At 40.7% G+C, this 15137-nt stretch overlaps 1 protein-coding gene across 23 annotated transcripts in view; it reads left to right on the forward strand.

Annotated features, from left to right (window-relative positions):
* Positions 1-15137, forward strand: part of dmd (dystrophin) — a 470394-nt gene that overhangs the window by 106988 nt on the left and 348269 nt on the right. The window lies entirely within an intron of this gene.

Below are 15137 nucleotides of genomic sequence, written 5' to 3' on the forward strand. Positions count from 1 at the left end.
GCATTTCTCAATATGGAAGCAAGGAGAGGAAAATGGTGGCAGAAGCCCATGGGACCTGTACAGGAGAGAGAGTCGTTTTTAAAAGTCTATGTGCGTTCACCTCTCAGTACATTAGCTTCTTACTAAATCTTCGTGGCTTGAAGTTCAGTTTTTAAATCTGCTTTATCTTACATTGCATGTTCGCTTAGGAGTTGTGTTAAGTTATTGCTGATGAAGACCCAACATTTCCTGATTTTGATGTATCACTCCCTACGTTGAATTAATCTTCCTTCACCATTTATCTGTGTTGTTGTGCACTGCAGTCTGTCTGTTTTATTTATATTTTATTTATTATGTTTTATTTATAAGGTGGAGGTGATGGCGCAGTGGATATGACACATGCCTTTGGTGTGGGAGACTTCCCACTGCGATGCATCAACCAATGTGTCCCTGAGCAAGACACTTAACCCCTAGTTGCTCCAGAGGCGTGTGACCTCTGACATATATAGCAATTGTAAGACGCTGTGGATAAAAGCGTCAGCTAAATGACATGTAATGTAATGTATTTCACGAACTGTCAACTGGTCGAAATGGCAGAGTTTTAGAGAGGCTCAACGAGCGCCTGCTTGCACGGTAACGGTATGTGGACGAGCGAGGTAGAGAGTGACTGAAGAGAGAGAGAGCGCCAGGTGGCATTAAAGTGCTCATATTATGCTCATTTTCAGGTTCGTAATTGTATTTAATTATCCTCTTTTCACCCTGCGTGTTGAGCTCTCTGTTTTAGCTACCGAGTAAGGCATCTCACTTCTGTTCAATCTTTGTTGGGAGTCGCACATGCGCGGTACCTAGGTAAGGACAACTAGCCATTCAGAAGCAGAGTATGAGGGAGTGCCACGCTAGCAGCTAGGCGAGCATTATAATGTGTTACAAAGTGAGTCACGCAATGTATTTTTAATGGCCTTTGTATATGAAATGTACTATACGAATGAAGGTACCCTCCAATAAATTTATTTGAAATTGAACATAACAGTGTGGCTCTCACTGTTCAATCTAAAGTTCTTCTATTTGCTCTGTTTACCAAACTTTGATCAATTAACAGGAGCAAAAATGTGTTTGTTGGGAATACAAAGGGGTTTGTGGCTGCCTGGCAGTATGTACATGTGGATCTACTGTGTAGGGAAACAATGGAGGGGAAATGACGATGATGAAAAGGTGGCAGTTGGTTTAGCCTTGTGCTGCTTTATACTTTTGTCTATCAGCAGCTTTAGATTCCTGCTGTGTATGTGCATGCGTGCGTGCATGTGTGTGTGTGTGTGTGTGCGTGTGCGTGTGTGGTGTGTCAATTTGTTAACATCATCATTTCTACAGAAATACATCTTTGTGTGTCACTCAGATGCAGTTAGACATCACACCTTTTCCCACATACTCTGTAGTGTTTACAGACTCACACAGCACCATATGTTTCCATCAGTGGTGGTGTGGATGTACAGTATAACAGGGTTTTACCAACCAGTCTTCACTCATCTCGTTCTCTCTCTCTCTCTCCCTCTCTTGTTCTTCTCTTTCTGTATGTTTTCCTTTTTTCTTCTTTTTCATTCCTATCTCTGTCGTCTGTCCATCCCTCCCCTAAATTTTATCTTTGTCCTTTTTTCTTATTTATGCTGTCTTCTATATTCATGGCATCTTCTTCATCTCTCTGGTCTTTTCTTCATCTGTCCTCTCTCTTTTTCTGTCCAAACCGGATCCATGCAGGGGAGAGCTGTTTATTTTGCAACACACCTCAATTAATCCGTGCACCATGTTGTTATTGACTCTGATTGTGTGTCAACTCTACTGGCTTTACTGTATGATAAGGGTGCGCTTCTTTGCAAGTTTGTTCATACTGTGTTTGTCTCTGCTCTCTTTAAAGGGGTGATAGAATGCAAAACTGATTTTACCTTGTCATAGTTGAATAATGACAGTTTAGGGGGTAACTAGGACATGCATAGAATAGAGCTGAAGATCTTTGCCCGAACCCGACGGGACCCGACGGGTTCGGTCGGGTTCGGGCTTAATTTCTATTATTTTTCACGGGCTCGGGCCGGGCTCGGGCTTGCGCTTCGGGCTGCATGGTATATGAGTGGTCAGCTGATGCGTTTCGATTAGTGTGAAAATGGATCCTGAGGAGGTGAAACGGAGGCTGGTCTCTGGAGGACTTAATTCATTTCTATGTTCCAACTTCCAAGTGGCCTATAGCCTCCGTTATTCATGAATAAATGATGTTAAAACATGTATAAATGACTCATTTTTTACGAAAGACAAAGGAGCTGTGTGCGTGCGGGCGCAGCTCTTCTTTTTCTTCTCGCTTTTCGCCGAAGTGGGCGCGTGTGCCCGGCGCGCGGTGCCGCGTGTCCGACACTCTAATGATGCTGATAGACGGCCTTTACAGTCGGGCTGTAAACGGGTTCGGCTTTTAAAAAGCTGTCAATCAAAATGTACGGGTCGGGCTCGGGCCTTTTCGGGCCGTACTTTTAAGGCCCGATTACAGCTCTAGCATAGAACCTCTAAATCCCATTGACACCTCTTTTCTCTGCAAATCTCACTATTTGAAACTGCCTCTGAAAACGGGCGAATCTCAACGAGCCGCAATAGTTGACGTCAACTATAGCAGCTCCTCCTCATTTGGCTCTAGTCTGTGTTTGTCACCCGCCCGCACAGTGTGTAGGCTACACAACTGACCTGAGATCAGTTAGTCTTCTGAATCTAGGTCGTGCAGATCTTAGAAATTGTATACATTGTTCATATGCTATTTTAGCATTAAATTCACTTCTGAGACTTTTTACGCGAAATCAACTATGTAGAGGTCAAATATGGGCCGTTTTCGTAAAAATGGATGGCTAATTGCAAATTTTGTCCGACTGTGGTGTCGGAGTTTTTTCAGCCCGGTGCTGCCTTTGTTGCTGCCCCCCCCCCCGGCCTGCCTTCCTTCACAGACCCTGGTCTGCTGTGAGCTCCGTTACGACTGGCAGCCCACAGCACTCCATACCCGCGCAGAGTCACCGGTAACACCGCTAATGGACTACTAAACGCCGCTGCTCTGACAGAGCTCCAGGGCCTGCAACTCCCCTCTTTCTGCTAGCTAAATGCCCAGTGTGTGTGAGTGAGAGCGCGGTCAGCGAGCTTGTTACACCAGCATTCTCTTACCACAGGTTCCAGTTACTCTTTTAATGTGTGTAATTATAATGTGTTGAGTTATTTAAACAAACGATTGGGGAAATAAACGCCGCTTGTCCGCGAGTCTCATTGATAGAGCCTGCGACTGGATGTAGCTCTATCAATGAGAGCTAGCTAGCCTCCTCTTAGAATTCCTCTGAAATTCACAAATATTCATCAACTTGAAATCGGACACCGTTGTTAGCTTTATAAGACATTTAGTTAGATGTTGTGTAAGTGGCGTGACGAAATTCAAACTGTAAATATACTCGAATTAAGGCGAAAAGGAAGCTAACTATCCGTGATTTGTAGCTAGGATTGAAGGGACAGTCACAGCTAACGAAACACTTTGTCTTCACAAATATTAATTAACTTGAAATCGGACACCGTTGTTAGCTTAATAAAACATTTAGTTAGATGTTGTATAAGTGGCGTGACGAAATTCAAACTGTTAATATACTCGAATTACAACCAAAAATAAAGCTAACTAGCCGCAATCTGTACACATAGGATTGATGGGACAGTCGCAGCTAACGAAACCCTTACAGCTCACAAATATTCATTAACTTGAAATCGGACACCGTTGTTAGCTTAATAAAACATTTAGTTAGATGTTGTATAAGTGGCGTGACAAAATTCAAACTGTAAATATACTCGAATTACGACCCAAAATGAAGCTAACTATCCGTGATTTGTAGCTACATACAGCTAGGATTGAAGGGACAGTCGCAGCTAACGAAACCCTTACAGTTCACAAATATTCATTAACTTGAAATCGGACACCGTTGTTAGCTTTATAAGACCTTTAGGTATGTTGTATAGCTAGCTAAGTGGCGTGACATGTGTGTAACATGTGGTAAGAGATTGCTGGTGTAACAAGCTCGCTGACCGCGCTCTCACTCTCACACACGGGCCATTTAGCTAGCAGGAAGAGAGGAGATGCAGGCCCTGGAGATCTGTCAGGGCAGCGGTGTTTGGTAGCTTGTCCATTAGTCCAAACAGTGACTTTGCGCGGGTATGAGGTGCTGTGGGCTGCAGCAGCCGTGCCGGAGCTCAATCGAGCTCACAGCAGGCCGGGATCTGTGGAGGAAGGCAGGCCGGGCGGCGAGGCAGCAACACAGGCAGCTGAACTCCCCAAATTTGCAATTAGCCATCCATTTTTGTAAAACAGCCCATATTTGAGCTTTATATAGTTGATATCTCGCATAAAAAAGACTCAGAAGTGAATTTGGTAAGGAAACATTGCAGTGTCTGAGATTCTGTCGCGTTTCTAATGTGTGTGTATTGGCGATTCACTCAACCAATCAGCGCGCGTCTCTACGTTTGTGTACGGGGCTAAGGCTCAACCAAGCAGCGCGCAGCTCATCTAAATATTCATGACCATACCATATTTGGAAGAAAAGCTCTTGTTACAAATAGGGCCAAAACACAGGGATGCATAAGGGCCAATAAAATATCAACCAGGGCATTTTCAGCCCAACTAATGTTACATACCCCATTAGGAGACCATAAGGAACAGTGTGAAATACCCTATATAATCATTCTATCACCCCTTTAAGGGCCCTGAAAACTTATTTTTTTACCATGGATAGTAGTCCACTGGATCTGGTGTTGGGATTTCTTTGCAAAAAAAGTGAAATCTTTTACATATATTGTAGTGTTACACGTGGGTTTACAAGTTATTTAACCACCGCAGTAATGGCGGCTTGTTTAACCCCTGGATTTCCTATTTCTTCTGTTCTCTTCCTCCCTCTGTCTTCCTCCTGCTCTCTGGCTGCAGATGATAGGTATCCTTGTAAAATGATTTTATTGCTGGACAGCTGCAGACACACACACACACACACACACACACACACACACACACACACACACACACACACACACACACACACACACACACACACACATATTTTAGCACTGGTCCAGCCCATCTGTGCCTGAGAGCTGAAAAGAAAGGGCTGGAGTTCATCTGTGACAGCCTCTGGCAGTTTGTGTGTGTGTGTGTGTGTGTGTGTGTGTGTGTGTTGTGTGTGTGTGTGTGTGTGTGTGTGTGTGTGTGTGTGTGTTGTGTGTGTGTGGACACTAGATTAAGTGAACATAACAGTGTGTGTGGCACTGACAAAAACTGAAGCAGACATTAGTTTGAATGTGTGTGTGTGTGTGTGTGATAATGTGTGTGATAATGTGTGTGCGCTTGCCTAAGTCTGAATGGTGCTAATTGACATTGAGACTGACATAAGCTTGTCATCCATGCCTTCCACTTTCCAATCATCTCTCTCTCACTTTCTCTATCTCTCTCTCCTGCTGTCACTTCCTGGTTCGCTCTTTCTCTTCCTTGTCATTATGTCTCTCCCTGTTTCTCTTTCCTTCTCTTTTTCATCTGTTTCCACCTCTTCCCTCTCTCCGCCCGCTATCTCTCTCCATCTTCCCTCTCTTCATCACTTCCTCTCTGTCTCATCCTCAGTAATGACCTGATCTGATTGGAATTGGTCTCCGATTTCTTCCGTGGCTAATGGCCATGACAGTTGCTAGGCAGCTGGGGCCAAAACAGCAACAAACATGACTGTTCTGTCGGGCCACGGCGACAACGGAGACGGATCACTTGTTTGCCCTCGTGTGGCTATTTAGCTTACACTTTCACTGAGCTCCATTAGGACGTGTGACAGGACTGTGAGACTGGTCTCCATGATGGATCAGACAGTTGCCATGAATTTATCCATCTATCCCACACAGTGCCAATCTATTTTAGGATAATATGTACGGGTTCTGCATAATCTCCAGGCAGATATGTGGCTTAAGAATGACATTTAGCATCTACCTAAATTAATTATGATTTCATTTGAATGTGATATTTGCTCTTCCGCTGAGACTACAGTAGTGCTATGGAAAGGTTGGCATGCTTAGCAGCTGAGTCTTAAACATGACCTTACAACATTAATAATGGTGCGCTTGAGTGTAAAATATCTACCTTGAGTTCTTATACTTACAAAAATGTATAGCTGTGGGATTAAATAAATCAAGTACATCACGGCAGCCTTTTGCAGGCTAAGAGATAAAGAAGCTGGAGGATTAGCTGTTGGAGAAATTACTGCTAATATATGGAGATTTGTACTTTAATTTTCAGTGTAACCCAACTTTGACTTTAATAATGATTAGATATAGTTCTACAAAATACGTTTTTTTTTAACTGTGGTTAAACTAGACTGCTTGATTGGTCATGTTTGCTCTTAAAAAAACATTTAAAATGAATGGCATCGTTGCTAGTTTGTTGAAGGAAAATTTTTAAAATGATTTTGTTCCTACAAAGTCTTTTGGATAATATTACATTAAACGTTAAAGGTCTTAACTTATATGGACAGATGTATACTTTTATTAGAAACAGGAAGTGCAGTATACAGTAATGCTCGGGATTCAGTGAGTTACGCTTTTGGATAAACTCTTCTAGTCTATATTGTTTACATTTTGGAAAATGAAGTACACCAAATTCGCTATTAGCAGTTCCTGTTTGCTATGTTCTATTGGGTGTACTGACAATTAAATAAATTACGTTGATACTGAATAATAGTTGAAAATGAGAGGAGCATGTTTTTTCTATGATTTCTAAGCGGGTTTGTTGATCTATATTTCTGTTGGAAATCAAAGATAATGATAACCTAAGAAAGTGTAAGTCAGACTGAGTCTAAAAAAACATGCTTGTACTGTAAATGAGAAAATGTTTATGGTTCCATAGTTCTCATTTTGAAAATTTCAGGACATGACATTGACAGTTTCTTAAGCAGTACTGTTTTGTACTGCAGGACAATTGTGTTACACTCTTCCAGAGCTGCAGACTTCTTTTAGCCAACAGGATAACAGACACAGGGAGAGACCAGACAATAACTAGGCCATACTTTGATAGTTTCAGGGCTCCATTACAAACTGCACAGTCTGAAACACTATAGGCAGTGTGTTCACTCTGGGGTCCTCATTTCCTCAATCCCTGCTGGAGTTCAACATGAAAGTTTTAAACGTGTTACTGTGATGACTCAAACAGTAGTTCCACTTATTACTGTAACTGTGCAGAAACCACCACCAGTGTCCAGGACAGTGGTGTGAGACACTAAGCAAGGCTAACAGCCTTCTCGCTGTCCAAGATTAGATCTAAGATATCTAGGAGACTACTATTACCTTTACTGTGTCCTTGCTTTATCGCAAGATTTTGTATTTACATTTACATTACAATACAATACATTTTTTGCCTTCTTTCTTGTCTTTTTTTCCCACCTGTTTGCAATTTTGATGAGAAAAGACCTTAAGCTTATTTTACTGTTGCACTTTTGGTGCATCTGCTTAATACCTAAAATGTGAATGGAACATAATAACTCAAGTTGAAAATGTATTATGGTTTGGTATTCGCATCCTGGGAAGAGTGCTCTCTTTGTCCTTAAACACTTTGAAAGCAAAAGCCATTAAGGAAGACAAAAACGATGCCCGTGCTGTTGAAGTGTTAAAACTCATTTAAAATGTTTTTTATAATTTTTCTTTCTGGCAACATGGAACAGGGAAGATTTTATGTGCAGTTTTAAGTGTGGGCTTTGGTAATGGCCAGTGCTGTTATGTAAATTTACTCTGGGAAAGCTATGTGTGTCTCACATAGTGGCATAGTGGATGGTAGACAAAGGTATAGAAAGTAGACCGGCTTTATGGACCAAAAGTCATATCTAAGTGTTTTTAGCCACATGCTATATACAAGCTAATTGTCAAAACAGACTGAATTCAAATAAAATGCAAAGACAGGGTGTTATTCCCTGTTAGAAAATATACAGCTGCAAAACATGTAAAAGAAAAATTATCTAAGCAAATAAACTATACTAAATTAAAATTTGAAACATGCAAAAAGGCAGGTCAGCTTGGTTCTGTCGGGGAATAATTGTAAAGATTTACAAGGAATATGTTTACGGCATGTACTATCAAACTAGGACGTTTTGGGACCAATTGGAGAGGGTTGCTATGGACGAAGTCCACACGTTGTCATGTCATAATCCAGCATGTGAGTTTCTATTGGCTGCAAGACTGGGGCGGGTGTGGCCTACTTAGGTCACAGAGCTGAAAAGCAGCTGTGAAAGAGACAGGGCTGCTGTGGAGTTCAGGGAGAGACAGATCGAGTATTATATTATAATATTTTTAAAGATTAGGCTATGATTTAGTAAAATATAAATGTATAGGCCTGTATATATACCTTTGTACATCTACTTAAGTAACTACTTTTACTTCTACATTCTTTTATTTTGAACTAATAGTACTTTTACTTGAGTCTTGGTTTTGGCCACTCTTCCACCTCTGTATATCACCCAGTTTTTTATGCTTTGATAAAATCTGCATTCATATTTAATGACAATCAGCTCTATGCTAAATTGAGGTTAGAGCTCAGATTTTTCTCCTCCTGGCCTTTGTTTCTCCAATCGTTTCCTGAGCCTCTGTACTTTCACTTTTGACAGGCTCCAGCTGGCTCCCATGACGGATCAAAACAAGCTTCCAGTTTCTCTCGCCATCATTAGCTGAAAAACTGATGTGATAAAAGTACACCCCATGTTGGATCAAACTCCCCTCTCCCACCTAGTTCTACCAGACTCTATTAGCCGGACAGCTGTTTTGATGCTGCGGCTTATGTTGTGGGTGCACAAAGCTCCATACTTCTTTTTCCTTCCTCGTCACTTTCTATTGTTTGTCAAGTGCTATGGTTTGGCAGACATTAGGTGTGCCGCAGATCTAGATGACTGTCTCCTGCTGTCTCACCATCAAGTTAACTGCAAGTTTTGTTGCCAGCACAGCTTCCTTCTCAGTGGGGGGTGTTCAAATGTGTTTTTTCCCCAGGGAACAGAGAATAGTACATGTGTAGATCAATTGAATAGTTATGCTCTGAAAAGTATTAAGCCCAGTAGGTGTCTGGAGACATTTTTTGAAAATTCCCTCCATCACATAAGTCATTTGTGCCCCTAAATTATAACATACTGACTTCATATTACTAAAGGTAGGCAGATCAAGAAGAATGGAAAAAAAATATTAGAGAAAGTTTTTGATTGCACTGTAATATGGCTAGAAGGTCTGTTGGAAAACCTCAAGAACTAAACACAACTGTAAGGGGTGGGGGTTAAAGGTTTCGTAGTGTACAATTACTCAGAGTGAGACCATGCAGATCTTTTAAAACAAACAGCAGAATTGAAGTTTGAATCAATTAAATAAATAAATGTTTCAGCTATGATGGATTACTTTTATCTACTGTTTGTCCACTGCTTTACCACAGTCACTGTCCAGAGTGCTGATCCTGGAGCTGTCCCAGGCACTAACCATTGTTTAGTCAGCAGGTAAGAGTCCTACTGGGAAGAACTTGCAATTACATGAACCATTTACCTCCCTGTCACTCCAGTTCTCTTTGGCTCTTTTCACTTAAAAAAAAAAAAAAACCTGGGGAGGGCATATTTACTATGTGTCTGATCTTACTACTAGGGATCCTCCTAAATTGCACAACTAAGAGTTTGTTTTAACATATTTCACAAAGCAGCTGAGAGAAACTTTTAATTAGGAAGCTAAGATGATGGACATCATTAATCGGTTGGTCTACAAAGCATCAGAAAACTGTAAAAATCCCAATTTTCTAAAGCCTAATTTAACATCTTCAATACCAACCAATACTTTACAAGTTCAGTACAATGTTAGACCAAGGAAAGCAGCAAAGTCTCACATTTGAGAACCTGGAACCATCAAGTATTTTGCAATTTTTCTTAAAAGATTTCTTAATTATGAATCTATTATAAAATTGTTGTCTTAATTTTTTGAACTGCTTCTAACTTCTCTCAGAACTATTTTACCTTTGTGAATTACTCAAAGACCAAAAACTTTAAGGGTAATGTTTTTTTTTTTTTTTTTTTCAACCTGGACTTGTTTTTGTGTCTAAGTGACTGATGGGAACAACAATCTTTGACATTGGTCCAGTATTAAGGAAGACCGCTGCAGTTGGCAGCGCCAGAACAAGCTACAATAAATGATTGGGCATTTGCGCACCTTCAATTTATGTCCACAAAAAGTGCTTGTTTTACCACTGACATTCTCCGATTATTGTTCTAAGTGTCTGACAACATTATGGAAAGGATCCCTACAGAGGATGACCTTTTTGTTATACAGTAAGATCATTTTTTGTTTAACATGAAACAGCCCCAAAATCGCCAAACCAACCAAACTCCATTTAAATAAACAGTAATTTTATAATCAATTGCCGTCTTGGTTCGTCTTTCCAACAAATAGGGTCCAGGTTGAAAAAAACAAAATTACCCTTTAATCCTAAAAGAGTACCATACCCATTTTGCATTGTACTCCTATAACAATGTCAGACTCCTGATAAACTGTATAAAAAAAGAAAATACAATGCAGCAAAAGAGATTTTTTTTCATTTCACACATTCTTCTTCCTTGCCAAAAGGAACTTGAGCGCCAATCAGTTCTTTCTTTCTTATTATCTATTATTACACATTACACATGTTATCTTCCAAACATGTCAGTTGAAACGGTGTACATTTAAAGGCTGTTTTCCAGTTCGGCAAAATGATTCTCTGCTGTCTCATAGATAGTTTTTCTAGTTCTGCCTCTGGTCATGGAAACCAGTTGGAGACTGATCCTCCATCTTCTTTTCTGTCTGTAATTTTGTGTCCTCCAGCTTTCTGTCACTCTCTTTCTCTCAACCATCGTTCTCTTTATTCGTCTTTACTTTTTTCTCTTATCTTCTTCTCTCTTGCTGTCTTTTTTTATTTTTGTATACATCTCTATTAATTTCCTTTCTCCCTGTAGTCTTTCCTCTCTCCTTTTTGTTTCAGGTTTTGTCCAAGCTGTTTCCTCTTCCTGTGATTTTATTTCCTTCTTTCATTCTCGTTACCTCTCCAATGGATTTACTTTCTTTCTCTTCTTTCTAAAGAAGATTAAGCTATTATTGTTGCAGTTTCTTTAATGAGATGCATGCATCTGTGTGCATACATCATGAGGGTTTCTGTGTGTGTGTGTGTGTGTGTGTGTGTGTCTGTGTGTCTGTGTGTGTATGTGCTTGAAGCTGCTGCAGGTTTCAGTAGCAGAACAATGGTTTAAATGGAATATTGATCATGCTTCCTGCCCTCCCCACAAGTTCTTACACACTCACTTTGCCTGACAGCGCACACACACACACACACACACACACACACACACACACACACACACACACACACACACACATACATACACACAGAGACATGCAAATATACACGCAGCTTTTGAAACACAAGGACATATAAACACTAGAAATTCAATTCAATTCAATTTTATTTATAAGTATCAAATCATAACAGAGTTATCCTGAGACACTTTACAGATAGAGTAGGTCTAGACCACACTCTATAAATTCCAAAACCCCAACAATTACAGTAATTCCCACAAGAGCAAGCATTAGCAGTGGCTATTGCGACAGTGGCAAGGAAAAACTCCCTTTTAGGAAGAAACCTCGGCAGACCCAGACTCTTGGTAGGCGGTGTCTGACGGGCCGGTTGGGGGTGTGATGAACAGTGGCAAATAATAGTCACATTAAAGATAATGGAACAGTGACTTCGAAGGTCATCGTGGAAGTTCATGTCATAGCAGGGCACATTGTGTCACATTGAGTAGTGCAGTCTCCAATACCGGATCCTGACTACTCTGTGCATATGAACATCACAGCAGGGCGTTGCGGGATATAACGTGGCACTGCAGAGCATGGTGGGTGGATCGGCAGACGCGGCGGAGCCGCGGCGGAATTGCAGAATCGTGGAGCATAGCTCTGCGAAAGAAAAAATAAGGACTCCGGGGAGTAAACTCCCCAGAGCTAGGTTAGTAACAAGCATTTCTGGGACAGGATGCATACAAAAGGAAACAAGTGGAAACAGAGATGAGAGAGCAGCTCAGTGTGTCATAGGAAGGAAGGAACTTCCCCGGCAGTCTAGAATTATAATAGCATAACTAAGAGAGGTTAAAGAGAGGTGCCTGGTCGGGCTAGAACTCTCCCCTACCGGATCGAGCTGTACTGGCCTGCCTCCCTCTACTCTCGCTATATTATTGATTATATAATAAATAAAACTGATGACTACGAAGAGGAGCAGATGGGCCGGGTTAGGCGGACGCTGCAACTCCTATCTCCCTAACTATAAGCTTTATCAAAGAGGAGGGTTTTCAGTTTACTCTTAGAAAGCATACACATAGGGAAAACTAACAATTCTTTACATGTATACACTGAAAGACAGTTACCTTTAGTCACTTTTTTGTAATTAATTCCAGATGTCCATACTGTTAAAAGTCTGTTCCACTGACGTCCAATGCATTTGACTATTAAATAAATTTACTCACTCTACACTATACACATGATACTGACTCATCATAAATTGTTGGCTGACTTATCTTATGAGCCACAGTTGATTTACTAGGTTCTTGCTCATATATAAAGTATATATAATATACTGCAACGTCCTAAACTCAAGCTGTAATAATGAAGAGTAGGGCCAATTTTGTCATTTTATTCTAAAAAGTGTGTCCGGATGTTTGCTCAGGAAATGACAGCTGTCTCTTAAGACCACGTCATGAGCAAGAAACATGCCGAGCCACAAAATAAATAAGCTACAGTCAGCAGTTTCAATTATTCATGTGGCCCGAAGCGACCAATAACAATCATCTATTTCAGTGACATTTGGGGGGTGAAGCATGCCTCTAAAGTGTTTTTTTGTTATGTTAATGCTGAGGTTGATGAGTCTGAATCCCAAGACCTTCCTGCCGCAAAAGACACTGACATCCTCTCTATGGTTAACAAATACTATAGGAAAAAATGCTTTACCTATTATAAAGCAGGCCTATTAACTTAAATGTCCACTAAATTTTATGAGGCAGGAAAAAAAACTTTATTTTCTTTGTGTTGTTGACATGACACTGACCAGAGGTTTACAATATGGTAAAAATTACGATATTTTGTCTATATGCTTCTATTTCATTCATGCTTCACCGCTCAGCGTGCCATTTTCTCACATTGGATATATGTGCCTGTATGCTTGTGTTTTTGTGTGTATACCTGCGTGTGTGTCCAGCGTCTCACCACAGTGCACTGCTCAACGTGGGACCTTTTTAATTAAGGGAGAAGTTTCATTATCCGCTCCATTAGTCAATGCCTGACTGGTGTCAACATTCACACACAGACACACGTACACACATACTGGAAGAGCACTGGAAGCTGTGCTGGTATAATATTTAACCTGATGTTCTGTTTCAGGATGAGAGTGTTATTTATTATCTGTAGTAATGGGAAGTGACCCCATTTCCAGGCAAATGAGAGAGGCGGGGGAGAGGTGTTATTATAAGTCATAATGTCGTCATTTGCATTGTAATGCATGTCACAGGCCACACTACACTGCTCTGCAACAGAGGAAAAAAACTGTGCAGTGGAGGATAATGTTCCCGCCATATGGGCATCTGCGTAACACTTGTTGTGTAATGTAGATTTTAGGGGAACGAGTCTACCTTGAAAATCATCATTCAGTAACTCAATGAATCTCTTCCTTGTATTATATATGGTTTATTGGGGTTATTTGAAGTTACAGTAAGACAAATGTTTTAGTCTTAATATCATTATGAAAAAAGTCTCCAAATGTTTACTTTTTCAATTGAATTGAAAGATTACATGCTTTTCAGTCGCTTGAAAATTTTGGCAACCTGCAGAAGCACAGTCAAGCAGGAGACTGGTGAGTTGATTTCCCTATCCTGATGAGCCAACCCTGTCTCAAGGCAGTTTGTGAAATGGTCACGTTATTTAATCTATTGATTCGTGTTCACCGGGACGTTTTGGTCGTTTTTTTCGTGGTGGCCAGCACGAAAATGTAAACTAATGTATTTAAATGGGAAGCATATGTCATGGTCACAGCACGACTACGGTAGCGAGTAGTATGAAATGCTGAAAATCCGCCTAAGGAGGTTGGTTGGGGTGGTGGATGGGTCAAACAATTCAGGACTCACCCCGGAGGCCGGGGATCGTGTCCCGCATGTGGCATTTTGTTTCCCCGTTAACTGTCCCGATTTTGCTTTAAAAAATAAATTGTTTTTGATTGTTTATGCATCATTGATCATTCAATTCAGAATTTTAGTTTGTCATGTGAACATTTGCTAACACGCAAAAGCAGAGTTGAGACTAAAGGAAATGTCATTAACGGACTGAGAAAGAAAGGGTTTGTGGTACAAACTGACTTTTAAATGTCTCATTAGATAATTATTAGATAAATACTTCCTATAATGGATTTTATTCCAAAATGAGACTTGGATACAAAGTAATAACTCCTATTCTCACTAAATGATTAACCAAATTTAAAGACATTCAGGAACACAAGAGAAAACTCAAATTATGGGTCACTTGTCACTTTTAGTTTACAAAAGCATCTGGTTTTGTTGATGGGTAGCAAATGGAAAACAGCTCCACAATGACTGTGATCACGATTTTTAAATAGCAGAGAGGGGTCGTTCCATTAGGTTCCATTTGGAACTTTGCACACTCACTTCAGTTTGTCATCTGACTTGACGGTGAAGGCCTGTAAGTGGCACGCTGATTGATATGATGAGGATGCGATTAGCCCTGAGCAAAATCAGAGGAGCCTCTTATCATACTAAGCACCACTTGCGTTTTGTGTGTGTGTGTGTGTGTGTGTGTGTGTGTGTGTGTGTGTGTGTGTGTGTGTGTGTGTGTGTGTGTGTGTGTGTGTGTGTGTGTGTGTGTGTGTGTGTGTGTGTGCGCGCGCGCGCGCGCGCGCGCGAGTGTTTAATTGTTTGAGAGACAAAGAGAGAGAGAAAGAACACTATATTCACATAGATTGTCAACCAGTCAGTCGAAAAGATTGAAGTCTGGTATGTACTGGTATTATGTTTTGAACTGCTGCTATACATCTGACATGACCTGTACTCTCA

Source organism: Perca fluviatilis, chromosome 24 (assembly GCF_010015445.1).
Source record: "Perca fluviatilis chromosome 24, GENO_Pfluv_1.0, whole genome shotgun sequence".
In the NCBI taxonomy this organism is placed as follows: domain Eukaryota; kingdom Metazoa; phylum Chordata; class Actinopteri; order Perciformes; family Percidae; genus Perca; species Perca fluviatilis.